The 20,891-nt window shown below is 42.2% G+C and overlaps 1 protein-coding gene across 2 annotated transcripts in view; it reads right to left on the reverse strand.

The window, feature by feature from the left end:
* Nucleotides 1–5,727, reverse strand: part of rap1gapa (RAP1 GTPase activating protein a) — a 529,693-nt gene extending 523,966 nt beyond the window's left edge. The window contains exon 1 of one of the 2 annotated variants that reach the window (XM_073032373.1): nucleotides 5,619–5,727. The gene's annotated coding sequence lies outside the window, so the exon portion shown is untranslated. Of the gene's footprint in view, nucleotides 1–43; nucleotides 216–5,618 lie in introns of those variants that run through there. The other variant, XM_073032371.1, reaches the window with a different exon arrangement.
* Between the last annotated feature and the right edge of the window lie 15,164 nt (nucleotides 5,728–20,891).

Here is a 20,891-nt window from a genome sequence, read left to right on the forward strand (position 1 = left end):
CCTCGCCAGCATCAAAGTTAAAAGCAAAGAGTGGTCCACCTACCTTGCAGAGAGAAGGAGCCCCCACTGTTACCAGAGAGCGGCTAGACGGAGCAGAATCGGCGGGCAGGAGAGAGAAATACTGTGTGAGAAGTCACCTGGGAGATGACTTCCCGTAGTGTAGAGCTCACAGCAATGCAGTTCCACAACGTGATGAGGAGGCTTTTTAATCCCTGTCCCTCTGTTAAAATTGCCTGCGTCATGTGACCTCACACAGCACTATGCATCACTGCATAAGAATCGGAACGTCCCATTTTAAATCAGTACCCTAACAGGCAGAGAGTAATTACATTCTCAGTGCTGCGTCTTAGAAGGCACACACTCGTGAGGTTACGGGGCTAATCAATATGTGGCTCTTGTTTTAGAAAAGGAACTTGCTTTTTAATGTGGTGTTTAAAATAAACTGTTCTTCAGTAGAGACCACCACCTCTCACACAGGACAGAGAGAATTTCAAACACGGGAGATTCTGCAGATGCTGGAAACCCAGAGCAACACACACACACAAAATGCTGGAGGAACTCAGCAGGTCAGGAAACATCTATGGAAATGAATAAAATCAAAAGTGAATTTGCTTTTTTGGCAAAAAAGAACAAACTACTTAGGATGAAATGTTGTGAGATGCCAAGTGACAGATTGGCTGACAATAAAAGAAGCCAAATTAGTTCAATTGTGTGTCAAGAGGGGCAGATCAGAGTGAAATGATTCACTGAGAAACACAGAGAGGAGATGCGGATGCTCTTTTAACTCTTGCTATAACCTTCACAAATTATTTATTGGCTACTTTTACATTTCAAGATTCAAGATTGTTTAATGTCATTTCCAGTACACAAGTGTAAAGGAAAACAAAATAATTGTTAGTCCGGGTCCGATTCAGCACAAAAAAAAACACAGTAAGATAAAGAATGTAATAACAAAAATACACAATAAATATAAATACGTAAGATAGCTTATACACGTAGATTGACTGCACATCCAAAAGGTGACGCTCGGCACAGGAGTGTCTGTACATGAGGTGACTCTGACAGGAAATGATAAAGTAGTGGTGGTTGAGGGTGTGGAGGATGGGTTAATAGGTGGAGGTGTTGATCAGCCTTACTGCTTGGGGAGAGTAACTGTTTCTGATTCTGATGCTCCTGGCCTGGACGACTCGCAGCCTTCTCCCTGATGGGAGTGGGACAAACTGAAGCCAAATTAGCTCAATTGTGTGTCAAGAGTGAAATAATTCACTGAGAAATGCAGGGAGATGCAGATGCTGTTTTAACTCTCGCCATAACCTTCACAAATTATTTATTGCCTATTTTTACATTTCAACATCTGTCATAAATCTTCTTGTTCTTTCATTGCTAAAAATAGAATGGAATGGCCCAGGGCCGTTCTTACTGCTTCCCTGGATATGAAGTCAGAAGTCAGAATATGACTCAAATTTAATATTATTGGCATATGTCATGAAATTTGATGTTTTGAAGCAGCAGTACAGTGCAAAACATAATAATAAAAAACCATAAATTACAATTATATATATAAATTAAAATAAGTAAGTAGTGCAAAAACAGGAAAGAATAGTGAGGTAGTATTTCATGGGTTCACTGACCATTCAGAAACTTAATGGCGGAGAGTAAGAACCTGTTCCTGAAACTTTGAATGTGTGGCTTCAGGCTCCTGTACCTTCTCTCTGATAGCAGCAATGAGAAGACTACATGTCTTGGGTGATGTGGGTCCTTAATGGTGGATGCCGTTAAGGGGAGACTAGTGCCCATGATGGATCTGGCTGAGTTTACAACTTTCTGCAGCTTTTTCCCATCCTGTGCAGTGACCAGAAGGTGATGCAACCAGTTAGAATGCTCTCCACAGAACATCGGAAGAACATTGCAAGTGCTTTTGGTGACATACCAAGTTTCCTCAAAGTCCTAATGAAATTTAGCCACTATTGTGTCTTTGTTGTAATTGGATCGATATGTTGGTCCCAGGATGGATGCTGAGTTAGGTCTATATGCCCACTGCATTAACGTGCTCCAGAGTTCTGATTTATTCTGTGGGGCCGAGGATAGATCCTCAGGTAGGTATATATGCCCACTGCATTAATGTGCTCCAAAGTTCTTGGTATGGTACTGGCACTGATTTATTCTGCATAGTTTATTATTACATCAGAAGTTTATTAATTAGTTCCCCAGAGCATCTGAAACTCTGGCCCAAAATGCCAGCGACATTAGAAACAATCTTCAGTACTCAGGCCATGCCACTCAGGGATTCGTGCTGATGTTATTTTGTGACTGTATGTGCTGGATCGTAACTAATTGAAGTTAAGATTATTTTCATTCATCCATACACATGTAAATCACCAAAAACGAGACAACGTTCCTCTGGACCAAGGTGCACAATAGAGTACATATGATTCACACACAGAACACAAAAAGTAATATTACCACAAATAATAAGGTAATAATAATATGACGCAAGATAAAGAGTAAACAGTTTACCACTACTGGCACTTCATACGTGATGAGACCAGGGTGGTGATGGGGAGTTCAGTCGTCTCAAAGGCCTGGAGGAAAAAGCTGTTTCCCAGCCTAACAGTTCTTGTCTTGTATGAGGAAATCTGCAGATACTGGAAATTCAAACAACAACACACAAAATGCTGGTGGATTCAGTTCCACCAGCATTTTGTGTGTGTTGTTCTTGTCCTATACGTGCTTTGTGCTGTGTGTGACTGTATGTACTGTATTTTGCACCTTGCCCTGGAGGAACATTGTTTTGTTTAGCTGTATACGTGTGTACGGTTGAATGACAATTAAACTTGAAATTGAACTTGAAGCATAAGAGATTTTGCAGATCCAGAGTAACATTATAAATATAAATATATAAGACAGATAATATACACAAATTGATTGTATGTCCATAAAGTGATGCTCGACACAGGAGTGTCTGTACATAAGGTGACTCTGACAGGAAATTATAAAGTAGTGGTGGTTGGGGTGTGGAGGGGTGGGTTAGTGGGTGGAGGTGTTGATCAGCTAGGGGAAAGAAATTGCTTTTGAGTCTGATATGGATGCTATGCAGACTCCTCCCTGATGGGAGTGGGACAAACAGTCCAGGAGCAGGTTGGGTGGGATCCTTCTTGATATTACTGGCCCTTTTCCAGCACCTTTCTGTATATATGTCCTTGATGGTGGGTGGGCTGATGCCTGTGGTGTGTTGGGCAGTTTTGACAACACATTGTAGAGCCCTCTTGTCTGCCACAGTGCAGTTCCTGTACCACACAGTGAGGCAGCTTGTTAGGATGTTCTCTACTCTGCATCTCCAGAAGGAAGTGAGTCCGAATGTGCGAAGTCCAGCTCTTTTCAGCCTCCTCAGAAAGCAAAGGCTTCGGTAAGCTTTCCTTCATTGGTAGAGCATCCAACATAACCCTAGACCATGTATTTAATATTTCAATAATATTTGAGTAATCTTGCATACATATTGGTTGAATGAAATTATTTATCCTGCCTGATGTCCCACACCACCAGTTTCAGGAATAACTGCTTCCCTTCAACCATCTGTTTCTAGAACCAAGCAGCAAAGCCCTAATCACTGCCTCAGTATAGCAACACAAAAACAACATCAAAATCAGCCTGAAGGAATTCAACATGACATGTAAAAACTGGGACGAGATTGTACTCAGTAGACACACCTGGGGGAAATCTGTTCAAGAGGGAGCTCTGTCACATGAGAACAATCTCCACTGTGTTACGGAGAACAAATGGCAGCTGAGAAACAAGAGGCACTAGAGCCAAACTACCCAACCATTAACCACAGCCACCACCTACTCTTGCCCACACTGCACCAGAATATGTGGATCCCAGATCGGCCTCTACAGTGACCTGAGAACCCACCAATAAACAATCCCTACGGTCACCTGAGGGCCACCAATAGACAATCCCTACAGTCACCTGAGGACCAACAAATTGACAACCTCTATGGCCTACCTGAGGACCACCAATAGACAACCCCTACGATCACCTGAGGACCCACCAACAGACAACCCCTACGATCACCTGAGGACCAACAAATTGACAACCTCTACGATCACCTGAGGATCAACAAATTGACAACCTCTACGGCCTGCCTGAGGACCACCAATAGACAACCCCTACGATCACCTGAGGCCCCACCAATAGACAACCCCTACGATCACCTGACGACCAACAAATTGACAACCTCTACGGCCTACCTGAGGACTCACCAATAGCCAACCCGGACGGCCAGCTGAGGACCACCAATAGACAACCCCTTAGAAAAACATCATACTCAACTTGAGTGATCTCATTACAGCAACACTGTGACTACTCTGATCAATTTGCACTACAATGGACTTCAATTTGTTTGAATTGCGTACTTTTTGCAAAAAATTATTTATATGAACTATCAAGCCCTTGAACAAGAGGAGATAACTTCACTCAACTTCACTTGCCCCGTCATTGAAATGTTCCCACAACCTATGGACTCACTTTCAAGGACTCTTCGTCTTATGATCTCAATATTTATTGCTTATTTATTTATTATTATTATTTCTTTCTTTTTGTATTTTCAGTTTGTTGTCTTTTGCACTCTGAATGGCCAAGTTGTTGTGGTCTTTCACTGATTCTGTTATGGTTATTATTCTATGGATTTATTGAGTATGTCCATAGGAAAATTAACCTCAGGATGGTGCATGGTGACATATATGTGCTTTGATAATAAATTTACTTTGAACTTTGAATTTTAATTTCTATTTTAACTTTTTGTGAAGGTGCTTATCTGATGCTGTTGCTTTTCAATGCACCTGTGCACACAGTGGGGTGGTGCAGTAGTGTCATGTTCAGCACACTGTTTTACAGTACAGGCAACCAGGGTTCAATTCCCGCCGCTCCCTGTAAATAGTTCATATGTTTTCCCCATGACTGTGTGGATTTCGTTCAGGTGCTCCAGTTAATCAGGCACTATAAATTGTCCAGTAATTAGGCTAACATTAAATTGAGGGATTGCTAGGTTGGTGTGGTTCAAAGGGCTGCGCTGTTTCCCAGTAAATAAATAATAAAATGTGAACATTTGCATTTGATAATAAACTTGACTTTGAAAAATTCTTGCTACTTAATTTCAGTGCAAAAATGGGACTCGAAATCAAAGCCAAAATCAAGGTTCAAAGTTATTATCAAATTACATACAGCATATACACCCCTAAGATTCATTTTCTTGTGGGCATGCACAGTAGAACAAAGAACTACTATAGAATCAATGAATAACAATTATCAAAAGCAAAATGGTTTACTGATTTTTATATTGCAATACCATTCTGTTGATGATAAACTCTGAAAGAAGGAACATATGGCTTCTATCTGTATACAGTATGTTAATGTATAATGGTTATGCATGAACAGCCCTCTGGTGTCACAATGCTCTGCTCTGCACTTCACATCTACATTAAGTTTGGGAGCTTAAATTGGATTCTAAAGTGCACCAGCACTGTGTCTCTAATGATGCATGCATTAAAGCGATTAAAGGAACAAAACAGAGCCGTTCAGACATTGCTCCTTGACATCGCACAGTGGACAGTAAAACTCACCGGAAAATCTGTGTGTTGCAGGGCAGTAACACAGTGAATGTGTTCCAGGGCTTTGGCTGTCAGTCTCCTCTCCCAGGACCCAGGTCGCAGGATCGATCTCTGGCCATCTTCCACTTGTTATCCTGGGCTCACAGTATGTCTGACACCTGGTCCCCAGAACAGACAATAACGTAAACTCTGGTGAATAGAGTTAACACAGAACACAGAACATACTTCCTGACCTCCTGTATGTAACCTACATTCCATTGATGTACTGGTTAGGGTTAGTAAGTTGTGGGCATGTTATGTTGGCACCAGAAGTGTGGTGCCACTTGCAAGCTGTCCCCAGCACAATCCTCAGACTGATGCAAACAACACATTTCACTGGATGTTTCAAAGCTTTGATGTACATTTGACAAATAAAGAACATCTTTTTCTTTAATCCAAGCAAGTTCCAATTGAGTTCCATTACAGGGCGCCAAGGAAGCATAGTTGTTAACACGACGCTATTACAGCCCTGGGTGCTGGAGCTTGGAGTTAACTTTCAGTGTCCTTTGTAAGTGTGTTTGGATTTCTTTTGGGTGGCCCAGTTCTCACCCACATTTCAAAGACATACCAGTTAGTAGGTTAATTGTCCTGTGATTAGGCAAAGGTTAGATTGGTGGGATGCTGTGGACAGTGTGGTTTGTTGAGCCTGTTCCATGCTGTACGTCTAAATGAAATATCCAGGACTGTGATGATGCAGCACAGTTTTTATTTGCAGTGATAATTTTACAAAAGACAGACTTAGTTTTTTGGTGACAATTGCTGAATAGAATTATTGCCCTTTTCAAGAGCAAATGTACAATTGACTGAGTCACTTTGAATGGGAAACGTACATTGAAAGGTTATGAGTTGTTTTTGTGTTGTAGAAAAATTTGATTTAGATTGGTCTGGGGAATTGAAAGGCAGAATTGCATTCTATGAGGTGTTTCAAGAATACACCAAACAGGAATATTGATTTTTTAGTTTTATGTGAATTACATTGGGTATATTTAAAACAGAGGTTGATAGGTCCTTGGTTATTAAGGGCTTCGAGGATTACGGGGAGAAGGCAGGAGAATGGGGTTAAGAGGGATAATAAATCAGTCATGGCTGAATAATGGAGCAGATTTGATGGGCCAAATCAAGTGTTACTATCCCTATTTCTCATTTTCTTATTTCAACCCGTTTTTATTTTTCACTGATCTCAAGATGCTGGATTGTATGTCTCCTTTCAAGGGCCTCTGGAATGTCCACCTGTCTCTTTATTGTAGCTGAAACCACCCTGAAGAGCTCTCAGACGATAGTTCACTGTCATTCTCGCATTTAGAACACAGAGACAAAATAGTAAAAGATGGACACGCACTCAGGCCAACTCAGAGAAGATATTAGGGCAAGGCTGGAGTCATTTCTAGCAAGAAGAGATATTGCATCAGTAAGAGATAGTGACCAGACGACCAGAGTAATTTGTGTTCCTCCTATTGATCCAGACATCTTTGGAACAATTAGATATGTTACATTCACAATATTGATCCAGCTAGCATGGAAACAATTGAAAATATTGACCCAGGGTTAATGACACCACTGCTCTTCTTAAACCTTTAATGAGATTTATGTTAATAAGCTCCAAACAGGACAATTACCCATATAATAAAGGTCAGGTAAAGATGGATTGCTTCATAACTCCAGAATAAAATCAAAAAACAGTTCCAGTTATCTATTCCACCAGGAAACTGTTGATATCACCCAATAAATCACAACGTCTTTGAGAATTTGAGACCATTCAACCCTTCTTGTCTAGGCTGAATATGCCTCCGAACTCAGTGCTTTGCTCCCTGCTGCTCTCGTTTGCCCGGTGGAAGAACAACTTTGACCAGGAATATCTACAGTCACTGGGCTATATTATTGATTTCTCTTTGTGACCATACGTGCTAGTTACGCTATGTGCTATGCGCAGTGTGCTCTTGGTAAGGTGTTTTGCAACTTGGCCCTGGAGAAACACTGTTTCAACTTGGCTGTATTTATGTGGATGGTTCTTCTTCTTAGCCCAACGTCCCCCCGGGGCACAGGCCACCAACAGCGGCTCACCAGAGTCTTCTGTCCTGGGCCAGTCTTTCAAGGTGTCCCCATCAAAGATCCTTCCTCTCCCAGGGATGAGATCTTTGAAGCTTCATTTGGCATTTCTGTAGCTCTGGGTTTTTACGGGTGGGGTTGCTGGCCCTGTGCCCACCCCTCCTGCTTTGGCAGCGGGCTTGGGACCATCCGTGGCACCGTTGGCTGACTCTTTACAACCCATGTTCTCAGTATTTTTTAGTCACACGATTTGTCTTCTTTTGCTCATTTGTCAGTCTTTGTGTGTGTATTTTTCATAAATTCTACTGGATTTCTTTATTTTCCTGTAAATGTCCAAAAGAAAATTCATTTCAAGATAGTATTTGGTACCATTTATATACTTTGATGATAAATTCCCTTTGACTTTGCCTTGCTAAAGCATAACAAGACCGATCATCACATCTTTAAGTGAGTACAAACATCCCCCTCAGCCAAACTCACCTCCTGCATCTTTGCAAGGGTTTTCAATCGAGACAGAAAATGGCCATTGTAAAGCGCGGGAATGGTGAGACAGTAGCACAAAGCCTGGTATGGAAACACCAATGCCTTTGAACAGAAATGCCTACAAAAAAATAGTGGACACGATCCAGTCCATCACTGGTAAAGCCCTACCCACCATTGAGTGGATCTACATAGAGCATTGTTGCAGTAAAGCAGCAGCATCCATCATTAAGGACCCCCTACCATCCAGACTATGCTCTCTTCTCATTGCTGCCATCAGGAAGGAGCCACAGGAGCCACATCACTCGGTTTAGAAATAGTTATTACTCCTCAACAATCAGGCCCTTAAATCAGACGGGATAACTTCACTCGACTTCTTTTGTCCCATCACTGAAATGTTTTCACCACCTATGGACTTACTTGCAAGGACCCTTCATCTCATGTTCTCAATATTTATTGCTTATTTATAATTATTATTGCACTTCTTCCTTCTTTTGTACTTGCACAATCTGTTGCCTCCTGCACATTGATTGTTTGTCCATCTTGTTGGGTGCTGTTTTCATCGATTCTATTGTGTTTCTTTCTATTTATTGCAAATGCCCACAAGAAAATGAATCTCAGGATTGTATGTGGTGACATATATTCACTTTGATAATAAATTTGCTTTGAACGTTGAGGTTAAAGAATGAAGAGCAGATGGTGTTGCTAATATATTTCCAGTGCTTCAAGTCTGCTCTAAATTTGGCTTTTGGTTCTTGGTTCTTGGTTCTTGGTCCTCCAAAATATTCTGCATGAAATTTAAACTGGAAGTGGTGGAAGGTGGACTTAAGAAGGAGACACTTTGACTTTGATATTTCTCTGTGCAAGTATAAAGATACATGAGCCTGAAGACACATACTCACTCTTTTAGGAACAGCTTCCTCACCTCTGCCGTAGCTATCTGAATGGTCCTTGAACCCATGTACACTACCTCACTATTTTTTTCTTCTTCATCTTCGGCTCTCTTTTTGCACTTCTTATTTAATTTACTTTTCTCATTGTAACATAGTTTTTATATTACTATGTAGTGCACTGTATTGCTACCACAAGACAACAAATTTCACACAAATGCCAGTGATATTAAATCTAATTCTGCATTTTGCCATTATCATTGGATGGTTACTGTCATTGGTGATGCTCCCCAGTGTTTGCTCAGTGGAGGTCAAGCTGGATTGTGTTCATTTGCAGACTGCTGTGGGCTTGTTTCGAGGACAGCATCCATGGACTCAGGGACTTGGGCTAGATTATATATTTTTACTGTACTGTGTATGTTACAGCTCTCTTATGTGTGTTCTATGTGCCTTGTGCTGTGTAAGATTGTTGGTACTGTGTTTTGCACCTTGGCCCCAGAGAAACGCTGTCTCGTTTGGCTGTATTCATGGGTATTCATGTATGGTTGAATGACAATTAAATTTCAGCTGGAAGTTGAACTAAATCTTGGCTCTTCAGATTAGCTGCTTGAAATTCTATTTGTCAGTCAGGAAAACATTGACACAGTAAAGCTTATGTGGACTGAATATCAATATTTTCCACTTACCTTTCATTTGACACTGAACTTTGATCTATCTGTCTTGGCACCAACACAGAGGTATAACCCAGGAGAGAGCAACTGGCTTTGTAGAGAACTCCAACTGAAGTTCTTGATATTGTACAGGATGGATTGGGGTACAAAGGCAACACACTGATTTAAATGAATTTCGACCATACTGAGAGGGCATTTGAAAAGCAAGTTTTCACTGAAATCTGCATAATGGACATCACATTCCAAAAACTACACAAAATAATAAGTTTCAAGATTCAAGACTGTTCAATGTCATTTCCTGTACAGAAGTGTAAGGGAGAATGGAAGAATTGTTACTCCGGATCCGATGCAGCACAAAAAAAACTCCTGATAAAGACACAATGATAAAAAATGCAGTAAATATACATAGATTAATAAATAAATATAGCTATCTAACACACACACACACACACACTTTTTTCTTGTTCCTCTCCATGCCTTGTGGCACATCAGGCAGCAAACCTTTTGCCATTTCTTTAGCATTTGTCTGTTTTTTTATGAAGCTAAGTTGCTAGCTCAATACTCAACCCAGCAAGGATGGAAAGTATGCAAGGAGCCAGCTGGATTCGAACCCTGGACCAGTTGCGCCTCGAGTGGGTGGGGGTATTGATCAGTCTTACTGCTTGGGGGAAGTAACTGTTTTTGAGTCTGGTGGTCCTGGTGTGGATGCTATGTAGCCTCCTCCCTGATGGGAGTGGGACAGACAGTCGATGAGCAGGACAAATAATCCCTCCAGATTACCAATTTAGAGACTGACAAGAATAAACTTCCTTTAACCATTCACTCACTTCTGCTATCTTCTCTGGTTATGTGATCATGCCCTAGGGCAGACCAATTGCAGTCAATACAGCAAACAGGAAAATTTAGTTTTCTCTACTTTGTCAACTCACTATTTGGCCCAGTGTCACAGAACAGAGTATAGAACACGGAATACCATAAAATATAGGAACAGAATTAGGCCATTCAGCCCATCGAGTCTGCTCTTTCATTCTGTCATGACTAATTTATTAGCTGTCTCAACCCCATTCTCCTGCCTTCTTCCCATAACCTTTGATGCCCTGACTAATCAAAGACCTATCAACCTCTGTTTTAAATCTACTCAATGACTTGGCATCCACTGACATTTGTGGCAATGAATTCCACAGATTCCTAACATAGAACAGTAAAGGCCCTTTGGTCCATGATGTTGCGCCAACCTTTTAACTTGATCCCGTGCCTATCTAAGAGTCTCTTAAAAGTCCCTGATGTATCTGCCTCATTGGACTATGTGATATAGAGAAAGAGATTCATAGAGTCGCACTGCACAGAAACAGGCAAATATCTTATTCCACAGATTAAATCTCAGTATCATTGCAAGAATAAAAGCTTACTCTCCAAAAGGGATATTTTGTTTAATTACAGCACAGATTCAGGCCCTCAGGCCCAACTGGCCCATGCTGACCACAGTGCCCACCCAACTAGTCACAGCTTCCTGTGTTTGATGTGTATCCCTCTGAGCCCCTCTTCTTCATGAACCTGCCCAAGTGCCTCCTAAAATGATACCACTGCACATCCTCTGGCAGCTCGTTCCATATACTGACCACCCTCTGGGTGAAAAATTTACCCCTCGGGTCCCTTGTACATCTTTTCCCTCTCACTTTACACTGACAGCCCTCATTCTGGACTTCCCTACTGTTATCATTTTGTAGCTCCAAAAACTAATTGGAAAAAACCACGGGAGCTGGGGATAAACCTATCTACTTTATATTACCTTAGTAATGCATGCACATCTGACCATCAGACATAGGAGCAGAATTAGGCCATTCAGCCCATCCAATCTGCCCACCATTCCATCGTGGCTGATCTTGGATCTCACTCAATCCCACACACGTCTTCTCACCATAACCTTTGATACCCTGACCGATCAGGAATCTTTCACTTTAACTGTATGTACGGACTTGGTCTCCGCAGCTGCCTGTGGCAGAGCATTCGGCAGATACGTCACTCTCTGGCTAAAAGAATTCCCCAACTCTGTTCTGAGAGATCACCCCTCAATTTTGAAGCTGTGCTCTCTAGCTCTGGACACCCCCACCATAGGACACATCCCCTCCACATCCACCTTATCTAGTCCTTTCAACATTCAGTAGGTTTCAATGAGATCCCCACGCATTCTCCTAAATTCCAGTGAGTACAGGCCCAAAGCTGCCAAGCACTCCTCATATGTTAACCCCTTCATTCCCAGAATCATCCTCGTGAACTTCCTCTGGATTCTCTCCAGTGACAACACATTCTTTCTGAGATATGGGGCCCAAAACTGTTGACAATACTCCAAATGCAGCCTGACCAGTGTCTTATAAAGCCTCGGCATTATCTCCTTGCTTTCATATTCTATTCTCCTTGAAATAAATGCCAACATTGCATTTGCCTTCTTTACCACCGACTCAACCTGTAAATTAACCTTCTGGGAGTCTTGCACAAGGACTTCCAAATCCCTTTGTCCCTCTGATGTTTGAATTTTCTTCCCATTTAGATAAGTCTGCACTTTTGTTCCTTTTACCAAAATGCAATATCATACATTTCCCAACACTGCATTCCATCTGCCACGTTTTTGTCTATTCTTCCAATTTGTCTAAGTCCTGCTGCAATTGCATTGCTTCCTCAGCCCTCCACCCCTCCACCTATCTTCGTATCATCCGCAAACTTTATCACAAAGCTATCAATTCCATTATCCAAATCATTGACAAACAATGTGAAAAGTAGCAGTTCCAATACTGACCCTGAGGAACACCACTAGTCACTGGCAGTCAACCAGAAATGGCCCTTTTATTCCCACTTGCTGCCTCCTGACTGTCAGCCATTCCTCTATCAATGTCAGTATCTTTCCTGTAACACCATAGGAGTTTATTTTGTTAAACAGCCTCATGTGTAGCACCTTTCAAATGACTTCTTAAAATCCAAGTAAATGACATCCACTGTCTCTCTTTCAGTCTGCTTGTTACTTCCTCAAAGAACTCTAACAAATTTGTCAGGCAAGATTCCCCTTCACAGAAACTATGCTGACTTTGACTTATTTTATCATTGGTCTCCAAGTACACCAAACCCTCATCCTTAATAATAGATTCCAACACTTTCCCAACCACTGAGGTTAGGCCAACTGGCCTATAATTTCCTTTCTTTTGCCTTCCTCCCTTCTTAAAGAGTGGAGTAACATTTGCAATTTTCCAGTCCTCCAGGAGCATGTCAGAATCAAGTGATTCTGGGAAAGATCATGACTTTTGCATCCGTTATCTCTTCAGTAACCTCTCTGAGGACTCTGGGATGTCGTCCATCTGGTCCAGGTGACTTATCCACCTTAAGACCTTAGAGTTTGCCCTGCACTTTTTCCCTTTGTGATAGCAATGGCACTCAGTCGTGCTCCCACTCACTGGCCTCTGTCACACTGCTAGTGTCTTCCACTGTGAAGACAGATGCAAAGTTCTCATTAAGTTCATCTGCCATTTCTTTATCCCCCATTACTACCTCACCAGCATCATTTTCCAGCGGTCCAATATCAACTCTCACCTTCCTTTTACTCTTTATATATCCTGCTTTATATTATTGGCTAGACTGCCCTCATATTTCATCTTTTACCTTCTTATGGTTTCTTTTTAGTTGACTTTTGTTGGATTTTAAAAACTTCCCAATCATCCAACTTCCCACTCACTTTTGCTACCTTATATGCCCTTTCCTTGGCTTTTATGCTGCCCTTAACTTCCCTTGTCAGCCATGATTTCCTGCCCCTGCCATTTGAAAAATTCGTTCTCTGTGGGACATATCTAACCTGCACCTTGTGAACTATTCCCAGTCACCTTTGCTCTGCTATCATGTCCTCTGGTATCCTCCACCAATCCCACCTGGGCGAGCTCCTCTCTCCAGCCTCTGTAATTCCCTTCATTCTACTGCGATACTTACACATGTGAGTTACGCTACTCCCTCTCAAACTGCAGTATGAATTCAATTACATTATGATCACTGTCTCCTTAAGGTTCCTTTACATTAAGCTCTCTAATAAAATCTGGATTATTACACAACATCCAATCTAAGACAGCCTTTCCCCACAAGGATATTGGTCCCCCTCAGATTCAAGTTCAACTGTCCCTTTTGTACAGGTCACACCTGCCCCAGGAAAGGGCCAAATTATTCAGAAATCTGAATCCCTGCCCCATATTCCAATTCTTCAGCCACACATTTATCTGCCACCTCATTCTATTCCTATCCTCACTGTCGCAAGGCACAGGCAGTAATCCCGAGATTACTACTCTTGAGCTCCTGCTTCTCAGCTTCCTTCCTGTCTCTCGGTATTCTTTTATCAGGACCTCCTCTCTTTTTCTACTTAAGTCGTTGGTACCAATATGTACCATGACTTCTGACTGCACTCCCTCCCCTTTCAGGATATTGTGGACATGTTCAGAAACTTTGCGAAGCCTGGCAAACTACCATCCATGTTTCTCTTTCGCATTCACAGTAACACCTATCTGTCTCTCTGACTATAGAATCTCCTGTCACTGCTGCCATCCTCTTCCTTTCCCTACCCTTCTGAGCCACAGGGTCAGACTCAGTGCCAGAGGCACAGCCGCTGTTGCTTCCCCAGGTAGCACCCTCACCCCAGATCTCCCCCTCCCAACAGTACTCGAAAAGGAGTACTTATTGTTGAGGGGAATGGCCACAGGGGGCTCATCACTGTCTGTTGCTTTCCCTTCCCTCTTCTGACAGTCACCCATTTATCCGTCTCTTGTAACCTTTGGGTAACTACCTCCCTGTAGCTCCTGTCTATCACCTCCTCACTTTCCCTAACAAGTCAACGGTCATCAGCTGCAGCTCCATCTCCCTAACACAGTCTCTGAAGAGCTGCATCTCGATGCACCTGGTGCAGATGTGGCCACTGGGGAGGCTGGAAGTCTCATAGAAATCCCACATCCTGCACCCAGAACAGAACAGTGGCCCTTCTGACATACACCCTATTCTTTCAAGTTTTAAGTAAGAAAAAGAAATAAGAAATAAACTCACATAATTAACTCACTGAAACCTACTGAACCAAAGCCTTACCACTCTGACTCAGACCACTCTGCTAGGCGGTACTTCTCTTTTATGGAGGTTAGGTTTATCAAACTCCACTCCGGACCTGCGCAGGAACACTTCTATTGCTTCTGTGCCACTGTCTAATCAAAGACTCCTGCGAAAACTGACTGCTTTTTCAAGCTCCACCCCAAACCTGCATGGCAACACTTCTACTGCATGTGTGCTGCTGTCCAATCGTGGTGGCATTGTGATGAATGCCATTCACATACTTTTACATATAACTGTAGTGACTTAGTTAAACAAATGAAGAATGCTGAATCAAATAATTTATTTACAATATTACTGAAATATTGAATACACAACACCTACCCTGAGGAAAAGTCTATTTGTGTCCACCTAGGCCTCTCATGACTTTAAACACTTCTGTACGGTCACCCCTCATTCTTCTTTGTTCCAAGCAATAAAGAACCTTGAATCCTGGCAACATTCATGTAAGTCTTTTCTGCACTCTTTCTAGTTTCTCCAACAGCAGGGTGACCGAAACCGTACTCAGTTCAAGGACCAATGAAAGCCAGCATACCAAACACCCTTTTCACCACCTGGTCTACTAGGACAGTTTGCGGCCCCTTATCTAAGAAAAGATGTGCTGGCACTGGAAAGGGTCCAGAGGAGGTTCATGAGAATGATTCTGGGAATGAAAGGGTTAATGTATGAGAAATGTTTGTTGGCTCTGGACCTGTACTCACTGGAGTTTAGAAGAATGTGGGGGGGGGGGAGATGGATCTCATTGAAACCTTTCGAATATTGAAAGGCTTGGATAGAATGGATGTGGAGACGATGTTTTATATTGCAGGGAGCCTAGTATTAGAGGGCACAGCCTCAGAATGGAGGAAGGTCCATTTAGAATGAGGTGGAATTCCTTTAGCCAGAGGGCGGTGAATCTGTGGAATTCATTGCCACAGACGGCTGTGGAGGCCAAGTCATTGGGTAGATTTTAAGTGGAAGTTGATAGGTTCTTGATCAGTCAGGGTGTCAAAGGTTACAGGGAAAAGGCAGGAGAATGGAGTCGAGAGGGATAATGAATCAGCCACGATGGAATGGTGCAGCAGACTTGATTGGGTGAATGGTCTAGTTCTGCTCCTTTGTCTTATGATCCTAGGGTCTTATGGACAGGGTAACATAAACGGGCCCTTTGGCCCATGAATACAATGTGAAGCTAAATGCCTTGTCTTTATGGGTTGCCTATCCCTTCATTGGTCAGATGTGCTTGTCTAAGAGCTTCATTACTGCCACGGTCAAGGTTGACCCACCATCACCCCTGGCACCCATTCCAGGTGGCCACCATTCTGCTCCACAATCTCCTTTCATCTTTGCCCCTCTCTCTGGAAATTCATAATATGTCTACCCTGGGACAAAGATCTATTTATTTAAGTTAGTTTATTAACTTACTTAGAGATCCAGCACTAAACAGGCCCTTCCAGCCTTTCCAACTGCCCCACCGAGCAGTCCATCTATTTAACCCTAGCCTAATCACAGGACAATTTACATTGACCGACTAACCTACTAACCCATAAGTCTTTCAACCGTGGGAGGAAATCAGGGCTCCTGGAGGAAACCCACACACAGAGGAGAGAAAGTAGAAACTTTCTACAGCAGGAGGATGGTGCAATTTGACTCTGAACTCCGAGCTACAATGGTATCATGCTAACCACTACTCAACCTTGAACTCTGGAGAAAACACCCCAGATTTTTCCAACTTCTCCCTATAGCACTAATCCTGGTAGCATCCTGTACACAGTACTCCAAGTGTGGCCTTACCAACTTTTACACCTGCAAAATAATGCCCCAACTTCTATACTCAATGCTTATGCTATAACGGCTGGTTATTGTGGTTTCTGGAAGATAAGCTTTTCCCAAATACCAAATATGGTTTGAAATTTCAAGTTTATTGCTCTGCAGAAATCCAGACTAAAAATACTATCGTGAGAAACAGCTTCAGTACAATTAAATATCACCATTCCTCATATAAACCAGCAAAACTGTTACTGACATAATTTGTTTTTTAGTTTGATTTTATTAACCAGGCTAAATCTAGCCTTAAAGGTGCCATGGTTTGTGCAACGCTATTACAGGTCAGGGCATCTGAGTAGGGGGTTCAATTCCAATGTCGTCTGTAAGAAGTTTGTAAGTCCTCCAGTCACCACGTGGGTTTCTTCCAGGTATTCCCACAGTCCAAAGACGTGCGGGTTAGTGGGTTAATTGGTCATTGTAAATTGTCCTTTGATTAGGCTAGGGTTGAATAGCTGGGTTGCTGGGTGGTGTGGTTCTTTGGGCCGGAAGGGCCTGTTCTGTGCTGTTTCTCTAAATAAAAATTAAAATGAGAGTGAACGACTGTAATATTATGACTAATTATCAGACAACTCGAGCAGAGAGCCACTGTCGGCAAGCTCCTGAGTAAGGTATGTGGTCATCAATCATATCATAAAATGAGCAAGCGTAGACTCTCAAAAAAGGAAAAACTTAAGCATAGGTGCTTAGGAATTGAATCATATAGTAGCTGTTTGTAATCTTCAAATCTCACATAAAGTCCAGTTAATGGTGAGTAAATGATTGTACGAAGCATCTCCAGGTAAAGTGACTCACTGTGGAAGGTCAACCTTGAAGGCAGATTAAAAACACAAGATGCTGGCAGAACTCAGCAGGCCAGACAGCATCTACGGGAGGAGGTAGTGACGACGTTTCGAGCCGAAACCCTTCATCAGGAGGGCAGATTACAGGGTTAATGGTAGCATTCTTAGTAGTGTGGAGGAAAAGAGAGATCTTGACATCCTCATCTATAGATCCCTCTAAGTTGATAGGGTTGTTAAGAAGGCATATGGTGTTTTGACCTTCATTAGTCGGGAAACTAAGTTCAAGAGCCACAAGGAAATGTTACTACTCCATAAAACTCTGGTTAGACCACACTTGGAGTATAGTGTTCAGTTCTGGTCTCCTCATTGTAGGAAGGATGTGGAAGCTTTCGAGAGAATGGAGCGATGATTTGCCAGGACTGGAGAGCATCCCTTACACGTATAGACTGAGGGAGCTGGGGCTTTTCTCTTTGGTGTGAAGGAGGATGAGAGGTGATTTGATAGAGGTGTACAAGATGATAAAAGGCATAAATAGAGAGGACAGCCAGAGACTTTTCCCCAGGGCAAAATCAGCTAATATGAAGGGGCATAACTTACAGGCATTTGGAGCAAAGTATAGGGGGTATGTTGAAGGTAAGTTGTTTTAAACAAAGTGGTAGGTGTGAAGAACATGCACGAAGAGGTAATGCTAGAGGCAGATACATTAGGAGCATTAAGAAACTCTTAGATAGGCAGATGAGTGTAAGAAAATGGAGAGCTCTGTAGCAGGGAATGGTTCAATTCATCTTGGAATAGATTAAAGGGTTAGCAAAACATTGTGGGCTGAAGGGCCTGGATGGTGCTGTTCTATGCTCATGTGTGAGTTTGGGAGGAATGACTAAAAGCTTAGTGGAAAAGAAAACACCGAGTGCAAAACCTGGCAAGGAGGAACTACAAAGTAAAAGTAAACTCCAGTCACCACAGGAGATCTCATTTGGAACTGTTTACAGCTCAGACTGCCAACTTCAAAGTCAAAGTCAAATTTATTATCTACGTACATATACACTTAGTGGCCGCTTTATTAGGTACAGGAGTGGAACCCGATTTGGTCTTCTGCTGCTGTAGCCCATCCACTTCGAGGTTTCAACATGTTCAAGTCAAGTCGCTTTTATTGTCATTTCAACCATAACTGCTTTACACTACACAGTAAAAATGAAACAACGTTTCTCCAGGACCGTGGTTTTTTGTTTTTTGTACCATCTCTGTTAACTCCAGAGTCTGTTGTGCATGAAAATCCCAGGAGATCAGTAGTTTCTGAGATACTCAAACCACCCCATCTGGCACCAGCAACCATTCCACAATCAAAGTTACTTAGATCACATTTCGTCCCCATTCTGAACAATAACTGAACTTCTTGACCATCACTACATGCTTTTATGCATTGAGTTTCTGCCATGTGATTAACTGATTAGTTATTTGCATTAACGAGCAGGTGTATATGTAAATCTAATAAAGTGGTACTGTGTGAATGTTACCATATTCATATTCATTTTCTTGCAGGCATTTACAGGAAAATAAAGAAACATAACAGCATTTATACAAAACTATACATAAACAAAGGCTGACAAATAACCAATGTGCAAAAGAGGACAGATTGAGGCAATAAAAAATACAGAGAATGCGTTGCCAAGGCAACATCGTTCCTGTAGCCATGTTTGGTTGGATGACAATTACAAACAATTAAATGTAATTACAGGTATGTCAGTATTTAAAATAATAGGAAATTAACTACCTAGTGTGAGACTGCAGTCCGGGCTGTTTAAAACTAAAGCACTTCCAACTCCAGAACACAGAATACAGGAGCAGAAGTAGGCCATTCAGCCCAGCAAGTCCATCCCACCATTCAGAATGGCTGATCTGTTCCTGGTTGTATCTCATTTTCTGCACCAGTTCCACTGCCTTTGGTTTCCCAGCGTATCTACTTCCTCAGCTTAGGGTAGCATGCACATTACACACAGATTAAAGATTAGTTTTATTTCTCATGTGTTCATTGACACACACAGTGAGCACACAACCTCTCATAGTCCCAGAACACAGCGTGCGCAGTCACGAAAGCTCACCAACTTTCTGCTTTCTGAGGAGGCTGAAGAGAGCAGGACCTTGCACATCCATACTCACATCATTCTACAGATCTGCAGTAGAGAGCTGCATTCCTGCTTGGTATGGAAACCAGACTGGAAAACTCTACAATAGGTAGCCAAAACTGTCCAACACATCACCAGCACCAGTCTACCCTCTATCCAGGACATATATACAGAAAGGGGTCAGAAAAGAGCCAGTAACATCATGAAGAAACTCACCCACCCTGCTCACGGACTGTTTGTCCCACTCCCATTAGGGAGGAGGCTACGTAGCATCCACACCAGGACCAACAGACACAAACACAGTTACTTTCCCCAAGCTGTAACGATGATCAGCACCTCCACCACAACTTTATAATTTCCTGTCAGTCACCTTATGTACAGCCTAGCGTCACTTATGGACACACAATCAATCTACGTATATAAGCTACCTTATGTATTTATATTTATTGTGTTATTATTATTGTGTTCTTTATCTTACTGTGTTTCTTATTGTGCTGCATCAGATCCGTAGTAACAAATATTTCATTCTCCTTTACACTTGTGTGCTGGAAATGACATTAAATAATCTTGAATCCTGAATGTCGAGATGTGTCATTTGTGTCAACGACCAACATGGTCGGACAATGTGCTGGGGGCAGCCAGCAAAAGTCACAACGCGTCTGGCGCTGAAATTCCACATCCACAACTCACTAATCCTTATCCGTACGTCTTTGAAATATGGGAGGAAACAGAAACAGCCAGTGGAAACCCATGTGATCACAGGGAGAATGTACAAATTCCTTACAGACAACAGCGGGAAGTGAACTCTTGATTGCTGCTGCTAAAATGCGCTACACTAGCCACGGACACGTCAGGAACATTTAAAAGATTCATGATGATGGGAAAATGGAGGGTAATGTGGGAGGGAAAAGGTTGATTTTAGAGTAGGTTAAAAGAACAGCACATCATGGGCCAAAGGGCCTGTACTGTGCTATAATATTCTATGTTCTATATTCTGTCTGCCTAATAAAGCTGAAGTTCCCTCAGGAAGAGCAAGGGTAAATTTTTTATTTGTTACCTGGGAGTGGGTGTCATTGGCAGGAACAACATTCATTCTCCAATTCAAATCACCCTGGAGAAGATGTCAACCAGCTCCCTGCTCTAGCTCACATGGCCCCATAGTTTCTTCCTCTTCCTGGACTCATCCATCTAACTTCAGAAGGTTAACACTGAAGTGACCCTGGAAAACAGCCTTTGTCTGGTCCTCCCTCCTTAGGCTGTACCCTAGTCTAGAGACCATGGTGTCTCACCAACTATGCGGTCACCTTGTACTCTTATATTTCATATGTGA

Source organism: Hemitrygon akajei, chromosome 29, assembly GCF_048418815.1.
Source record: "Hemitrygon akajei chromosome 29, sHemAka1.3, whole genome shotgun sequence".
Lineage (NCBI taxonomy): Eukaryota > Metazoa > Chordata > Chondrichthyes > Myliobatiformes > Dasyatidae > Hemitrygon > Hemitrygon akajei.